The sequence below is a fragment of the Sinocyclocheilus rhinocerous genome, unplaced genomic scaffold, assembly GCF_001515625.1.
Source record: "Sinocyclocheilus rhinocerous isolate Xijiao unplaced genomic scaffold, SAMN03320098_v1.1 scaffold795, whole genome shotgun sequence".
Taxonomy (NCBI): Eukaryota; Metazoa; Chordata; class Actinopteri; order Cypriniformes; family Cyprinidae; genus Sinocyclocheilus; species Sinocyclocheilus rhinocerous.
This window is the reverse complement of record NW_015630361.1, coordinates 1,385,398-1,394,228: the sequence shown is the minus strand read 5'-3', so window position 1 is coordinate 1,394,228 and position 8,831 is coordinate 1,385,398.

The window sequence follows — 8,831 nt, the reverse complement described above, 5'->3', positions numbered from 1 at the left end:
ATTGTGTCTTTTTATTTCACAATTCTTTTTTTTTTCCTTGCAATTGCAATTGACTTTTTCTCAGAATTGCACGATAAAAACTTGTAATTCTAACTTTCATCTCAGAATTGCGAGATACAATTCTGAGACAGTCACAATTGCAAGAAAAAATATCAGAATTGCAAGATATAAACTCGCAAGTTTATATCACACAACTCTAAGGAAAAAGTCAGAATTGTGAGATAAAAAGTCGAAATTACCTTTTTTTTATTCAGTGGCAGAAATAGGCTTCCATAACCCTAAAATCGCAAATGAATGGTTTTACGAAGCATGTTCACAGCCAAACTCGTGAGGTGATTTGATCAGCTTTGTCGATTTACTCTCAGGTTCTACATGCGACGTATAGAAGCGTAAATGTTCCAGCTTCAGGTCAAAGGCCAAAAACATACTTCACGCAAGTACGCAGACGTGCACACTTGGCTGACACATTGCAAGTGCAGTTTCCAAATGTTTGTGCCATTAATCCTCATTATTCAGAAAGATTCTCTTCAGTTTATGTTAATATGGCCACTTGTGGCAACGCAGATAATGCATCGCATTTCACATTTTTGTGCTTGCGTAGAGTTTGTTTCAAGCCTGAAGCAGTAGTTCTGTTGAAACCCGGGTCATTTCTTTTGCCTGGTCTTGACTGACGTTAAATCCACCAATATAACATGTAAAGGTGAACTATAATGTTCTCAATGTGAGATAATACAGCACACAGTAAAACAACAGTGGGTCTATAGTTTTCTAGTAGCTTTTGCTAGATGTTCTATTGTGTTGATCTCATCTTTAAGTTTTGTGGGAAAAAATAAAATACATTTGATCATTTAGTCGAACGTTTTATTTTAATCTTTTTTTCTACTGTAGCATACTATTTTTAGTTGAATAAAAAGAATAACTTCTAAGACATTTAATTTGTGTACAAACCTGCCAATTGTAGTTATTTTATTTGTAAAGTCAGCAATGATAATTATTTTAAAATTGTTATCAACAAGTTGCCCATCAGTTAATATTTAATAATGTTTAACAGGTTTCTATTTATGAACAAAATGAGATAAATTTTGCTTATAACTACAATATTTGAATTCTATTGTTTTTTGTTTTTTGATTATGATGACGATGACAATTGCTTTTATTTTTTATTTGTACTTTTTGAATGCCGTTTTTTTTTTCTTTCCTTGCCAGCCAGGTCATTTTGTGTCACTATGCCTTTTGTTTAATTTTGTCCGTAATAAAAACGTTAAATGAGATGTTTGTGGTTGTTTTTTTTATGTACACTAGGTGTTAAAATCAACCTTCAAACTTCCGCAATGAGTTTGTCCTTTCAGTGGGGAATAAAATGATTCAACAAAATGAAACGATTCCGACAACAGAACTTGGTAACCCTGGAAAAGACAACAAACAATACAAAAGTACAATATAAATAAAAAATATTTTTAAATAATAAAAAGACTTATAAATTAAAAATTAAATAAAAATTATAAAATTAAAAATTATAAATTAAAATTATAAATTAATATACTATTATTATACAAATTACTATACATTACTATACAATTTGTATACTATTACTATACTAAATTATAAATTATATTGCAAATTTGTAATCAAAATGTGTTCAATTGTCATAAAAAATATTTAAAAAATGCAAATATATCTGTGTGTATGCATGTATGTGTGTTTGTGTGTGTGTTTATATATATAAATGTTTTAATTATATTTTGTGTGTGTGTGTGTGTGTTTTTCTATTCTGGTGGGGACTTAAACCTGAATACACACAGACTCATGAGGACTCGTGTCACGGTGGGGACCTAAATTCAGGTCCCCACGGGTAAACAAGCTATTAAATCACACAGAATTAATTTTTTTGAAAATCTAAAAAATGCAGAGTTTCCTGTGAGGGGTAGGTTTAGGTGTAGGGTTGGTGTAGGGCAATAGAAAATACAGTTTGTACAGTATAAAAACCATTACACCTATTGAATGTCCCCACAAAGTTAGCAAACCAGACGTGTGAGTGTGTGTGTGTGTGTGTTCTCACTGCTATTTGACAATATCTGCTAAAGCACAGCCTCATGTGCCTTATTGCTTAATTTGAAAACATTACATACTTTGCATGGTCTGTTATGAAAGAAATATTGTAACATAAGAAAGAAAACGACATTATGGTATAACATGTATGAGTCAGTCTCACACAGCAGGGAACATGAATGCTAAACGTCTCTTCATGTGCTTTTACCGCGGTACAACATCCATATGGTGGACTCTGACCTGAAATCTCTTGGTTTTTGTGGTTGCTTCTGAAAGTATAGACCCATTTATAACATTTCTCATATTATCCGTTTTTTCTTTTCTTTTCTGAGAAGCAGTTGACAAGCAAAGCTATACAGTAAAACTGCCTGGCCGCCCCCCGTTTATGTTTTATTCATATTGCGGCGGGTGTTTCTGCCAGTGTTGAATTGGCAGATAGATCATTATTGAACAATTGGAAACCAGAACCACCATTCCGTGCTGTGACACACATTACGAGGAATATCTCAGTCATATAATCTTAATGAAACATACGGTAATGGAGATAGAGAGATGCAGTTTCATTGTGCAATCATGTGCGTGTTATTGTTTGTGTGTATTACAATAAAGCAAGCAAAACCTTGATATTTCATTGCAAAAAGCACCAGGAAGGAGGCCAAAAGTTCAGTCCTAACAACGTCCCATAGGAATGAAAATCATAAGGGAGTTTGCTTTAGTATTACAATTTAAAGCAATGAGATTATATGGAGACTGGGGGCGTATTACAGAAAGATCCTAACTTTAAAATCTTATCTTATCTGTTTGGTAACCATGGTAATTTCAGTTAGGACCACATTTAAGACAAAAGCTATTAGCAGAAATCTCAAATCTTTCTCCTCTAGATTTGCCAAAACACCAAAATCATGCATTCAGAAGTCATCTTACTTGTCCATCTTGAATTGATTGCATGGTGAAAAGTGTCTCTATTTGACACGTGATTGAACAACAAGGTGGATTGGTAAGACATTTTAGAGGATAAACTGGTAACACTTTACTTAAAGCCTTTATATATAATGCATTATAAAGGTAGTTTTAATGCATTAATTATGCCTTGTAATGCACCTTATAATGCACGTATGAGCTCATGAATAATTGTAATCAATGCATTATAATGCATTGTTGTTACACCTTCATAAAGTATAATGCATTAAAACACACGGCAAACAAACCCTCAGATATTATAATGCATTTTAACTCTGGTAACAATTATTTATGAAAAGATTTAATGCATTACAACATACATTCTGAACACCTTTATAATGCATTATACATAAAGACTTTGTGTTACCGATAAGTGTCGAAATTTATGAAGCCAAACATTTTTTTATGTTGAAAACAGTCCATTTGAGCTGCATGCTGACAAATCTAAAAATCGAGCATTGAAAACAAACACATTTACAGTAGCTAGGTTTGACGTTGCGGTGGACATCAGGGGCCTCATTTATAAAATGTGCGTATGCACAGATTTGATCTTAGAGTGTGCGTACGCTAAAATCCACGGCAACATTCAGATTTATAAAAACGGTCTTTGACGTGGAAAAGTACTTACCGCCACGTCAGGGTCTGAGCAGGCCTACGCACTTTTCCTTGTGGCAAAGTCGGAGTACTGCAGCTAATTGAACATCTAAGACGCAATAATAATAAAAGCGGTGTACGTGCAAGCGACGAATTCATCATAAGCAACAAAGATGCAGTGTAAGAGATTAACTGTGCAGTGTAGTCAGATTTTTTTATTAACGGGAGTTTCTGCGAGATTAAACTGACCTTTTTGTAGCCTAATGTTGAGAGTTCTTTACTCGCTTTCTGTACACAGTTTATTCCATGTTGTTGTTTTTTGTTATTTTATTTTACAAGAGAACTTACGAAGTCTTGATTTAGGCTACTACTAATGCGTAAAATAGAAAAAAAAAATGCATAAACGCATTTCCGACTGTTTTGTCTGTGTAGGCTATAAGAATAGGCCTTTGTCATGCAATAACGGGTTTTAATATATTCTATTCAATAACATTGTTAGCTGTTTTTATTTATAACATCTGCTGCTTTGCTTCTGTGAAAATTAATAGAGACATCAGCCTTAAACTTTGTTTTTGTCATTTACATCAGTTATATTTGTATAAAATGCACTATATATTTTTGTGTCAGTACATTAATGGCACATTTGAGCAGCATTAGTAAACTGTGTAAATATAAAGAAATGCCAAATCACATGCAGCTTTTTTTTCAGTCCGGAGACCATAATCGTGTAATAATTATTTTATTATGATATGAAACGTCCAATTTTTCTTTCAATAATGTGTTTTTTTTGTTGTTTTTTTTTAAGTTTTGCAAGAATTTCGTGCTACTAAACTTTTTTTTAGTTGTCATAGCAAGTGATTTTAAAAGTAGGATGGCTCACTTTTTATAAGATGACTGAAAATTTTACTTGAATCCAGTTTATTCTTACTTTTGGAAACCTAATTATCATAATTATTATCATTATTATTATTATTATTATTATTATTATTTCTGTTGTTTCTAGAAGTAGTAATTTTGATAATCGTCAATAGAAAAAATTTAACCACACACACATTGTTTGTCCACAGAATAATTACACATTATTAAATAAAAAGCGTCCCGCACGAACCTCTCCCTCCGCCAGCAGGACCTCAATTTCAGACTCAGTAAAGTTTTCTCTGAATCGCACTTACGCACTTTTGAGAAATGATCTTAGAACAAGTTTAGGACGGTTTATACGCAACATTTTATAAATGAGGCCCCAGGACTGAACAGTCAAACAGTTTATGACCTGCGACATGGAAACTTTCCACTTTTGCGGTGCAACGTGCACAGAGCAGACTCTGACAGGAGCTTTCTTCTCTCTGTTTCTTGTCATTTTCTCCTTCTTTTGATGTCGCACATGTAACGTATGTGCTATGGTTTCCATGTCAACATTTTTAGCTAACAGACCACATGTGTAACTGGTCTGGTCTTCTTTAACAGGGGAGGTTAGTTTAAGTCTTTTTCCTCTACCTTTCTTTCTGACTGGTCTTTTGTTAGAGGAGAGAGAGAGAAAGAGTGAAAGAGCAAGAGCGCACTCAGGAAACGTGGGCGGATTTAACAAGAAAAGAGTTTCAGTTTCTGCCTTTTATAAGAGCTTTGCTTTTTTCTTTTCATGCCTTTTTTCATTATTATTATTTTTATTTTTTTTTATTTTTTTTAGGTTCAGCGAAATGAAAAGTTTCAGAAAAGAGGACTTGGTAACCCAAGGAAAGACAACTGTGTGCAACTACACCAGTTTCATCATCGGATTAATCAAATAAACATGCTTTCAAAAAATAAATTACAATTAAATTATTATTATTATTTTTTTTTTTTTTAAATTACAGAGTTTAATTTTTGTGGACAAAATGTGCTAAATATGAATAAAAAAGCTAAATGCAAAAAAATTATAATAAATAAATAAATAAATAAAAATTCAGGCTTCACTTTCTTAATGCAAAATGTTTATATCCACAAATTAGTTTCTCTTTTAGTGGGGAATAAAATTATTTAATAAAAAAATAAAAAAACATGTTTATCAAAATAAAACTTTTCAGAAGAGAGGACTTCATAAACCTAGAAAAGACAACTGCGTGCAACTAGGCCAGTTTTATTATTGGATTAATCACAAAAAACAAAATCATGTCCAGACCATGATGCATAAATTCTCTCAGTTGAAAAAAAATAATCACATTACAGTATACAAAGTTTGTGCACCTAAAGAACATTTCTGGTCCTAATGGCCCTTAAAGAGGCGTAGTTTATTTATTCGTTGAAAAATTTGTTTGTTCGTTTTATTTATTATTTTTCATTTTTCAACTTATTTTATTTGTTTTATATGCTTAATTATTTATTTTTATTGTATTTATTTGTTTATTTATGTTTGTATGTTTGTTGGAAAATGTGCTTGTTTGTTTGTTTTATTTATTATTTTTCAAATTATTTAATTTTGTTTTATATTCTTCATTTTTTTTTTTTTGTATTTGTGTTTATTTATTTATTTATTTCAATTAAAGCATGTATGTGTAATGATCTGGACATGTTATTGTGATTAATTTGATAATAAGAACACATGTAGCTCATATTTAACCTCAAATTAAAAAATTTATAATACTTTTCTCATTGCAGCATTACAAATTTGCAGTCAAAATGTTCTTAATTGACATTAAAAAAAGAAAAAGAAAAAAATAAATAATGAAATAAAAAATTGGTCCTTCATTTGATTTTAGAGTGATATGAGCTGCAAATATGTGGTCAAAACGTGCTTAACTGTCATAAAAAAGTTAATAGACTTCACTTTCTTAGTGTGAAATATAATTTGTGCTGTCAGGGGGAAATACAGACGGCAGGAGAGTTTGGCTGATGAGTGTGAGGTGGTGGATGCTGTGGGTGTGGACCGAATGAACAGAAGCGTCTTGTTTCTTATCATCAGTCAGGTGCTCCACCTGAATTTACTGTCACACCACATTGTGTGTCCAGATCGTGCTGCTGATAGCGGCGTGTGAACGTGCTTTTCCCGTGTTATAGAGAAAAACCCTTTCAAAGTTGATTGACTTTTTCTTTTCTCGTGGCACTGCTGGCTTCAGCTGCCCACATCCACCCAGAGAAACCTCCACCGCGGCTGCGCTCCAATCCAAAGAACAGACAGCTTCCAGAAGCCAGCCCTTCACCGGTCACTCATACCCAGAGACTGAGTCACGAGCCAGCGCTCTGAGCTTGTCATAACGTGCCCAAACACCTTCAGAGGTTAAAGAGGTCAGTTTCCTGAAGAAAGCCGTGTGAATTTCACACTGACCTCGTCAGATTTGCTGATGCTGGCATAATGCTTTCCCAGAAATCATCTCACATCACACACCCTGAAGAATCACACACTGAGAAATAAAGGTAAAAACAAACTTAAGTTTTGGTTTACAGTCAAACAGAGCAATTTGGACAGTTTCGAGAATGAGCAAATTTCCACATGTATACTACAACAAAAGCATGCAAAACAGTACAGACCTTTACATAAAATACATTTAAATAAAATCAAAATGTATTTTATTTAAAAAATATTGTACGCCCAACTTCTGATTTCAATAGGAAATATGTCAGTACAGTAGGATACTACATTTAACTAAAACCATAAAAATACGGTACTTGAAATAAATATACATTAAGTGAAATAAAACAAAATTATTTCATTTCAGCTGTTTTTTAAGACAACAGTTCTTAGTTCTTTAGTGTAAATTATACTAAAATAAAACATGAGAAATAAACTCATACAAAACAATAAAAACTATCAATTCAAAACAAGCTGAAGTTTTGGCTTGCAGTCAATCTGAATTTACATAGTTTTGAGAATAAGAAACTTCAGACTGAATTTATGGAAGAAAAACTAGTTTAACTATTTTAAATGTATGCATTCAAATATATTTTCAAAAATATACAAAAAAATTGCAACAAAAAAAATATTAGTAGAAAATATATTTATGTAAATTTATTTGGAAACATAATTTAGCAAATGTATATTTTGGCCTTTTTTTGGTATATTTTCAAATATATTAAAATAGACATCAAAATGTAAAATATATCTTCTTTTCTTTTCATTTTGTTTTTAAGAATAAGAAACTTCAGACTAAATTTAATAGCTTGAAAGATTCATAAGCAACAACACAGACTATTTCCAGGTCAACAGGAAGGGTTTTTGAGAAACAGGAAATCCTGTATCTATTAAATAATGGCACTATTTCCATTTTTGGTTGATCTATAGCTTTAATTTAGTACTGAGGGTGTGTTTAATTTTGTACTGTAGCTTTAAACCTCAGAGCTCATCGGAGTCTAAATGTCTTATTAACACACACACAGAGAGAGAGAGAGAAATAAATGAAATCATAATCTAATTTAATTAAGGTCCTTAAAGTAAAAAATCCTGCGTGCTCCATTTTATTGAGCTGTTTCAAACAATGTGATAATTCGATAAATGAGGGAATGTTTCTTGCTGTCACACGGCTCATTTGCGTTATCTTTAATTCAGGTGTGAGTGTCACAGAAACAGCACTCAGAGGAACAACAAACCTGATTAAATAAATCACAACACACACACACACACACGCAGACACAGACACACACACACTGTTGTTCTCTGCGACTGTAGATTTTCACAATACTCAGGCATTTTTGCATCAGAGGTCCAGTATGTTTTAACATGTACACACTATATGCACGCACCCGTCTAGTGTGTGGATTCTCAGTATCGTATTGAAGGGAGCACTACATGTTTTTCTACATGAAATTATTCACTATTTTCCACCATCAAAGCTGCAACTGATGAGTACATGCAATCTCTGATAAATGGGATTGTACATTTAGCACAAAACCTCTCATTGCATGTCTCAGTGCACTTCCACTATATGTACTGTGTATGTACTACAAAATGTAGTATGTGAAACAGGAGAGATATTTGGAGTTTTGTAGCTTTTAGTCCATGTCTTTGAGCCTCTACATGCCAGTTTACACATTTAAAAATATTTTATTTTTAAAAATTAAACCAAAAATATTTAAGACATCACCCATACAGCAAACGTTTCTGGCCAAAGTATATTTAAAATATATGCAAAATATATGTTGTAAATAGTAAAGTTTAATGAAATATATTTTTGAAATTGAAAATATATTTAGTTTCAACCTTCATGAGCATATATATATATATATATATATATATTTATTTATTTATTATTTTTTTTTTT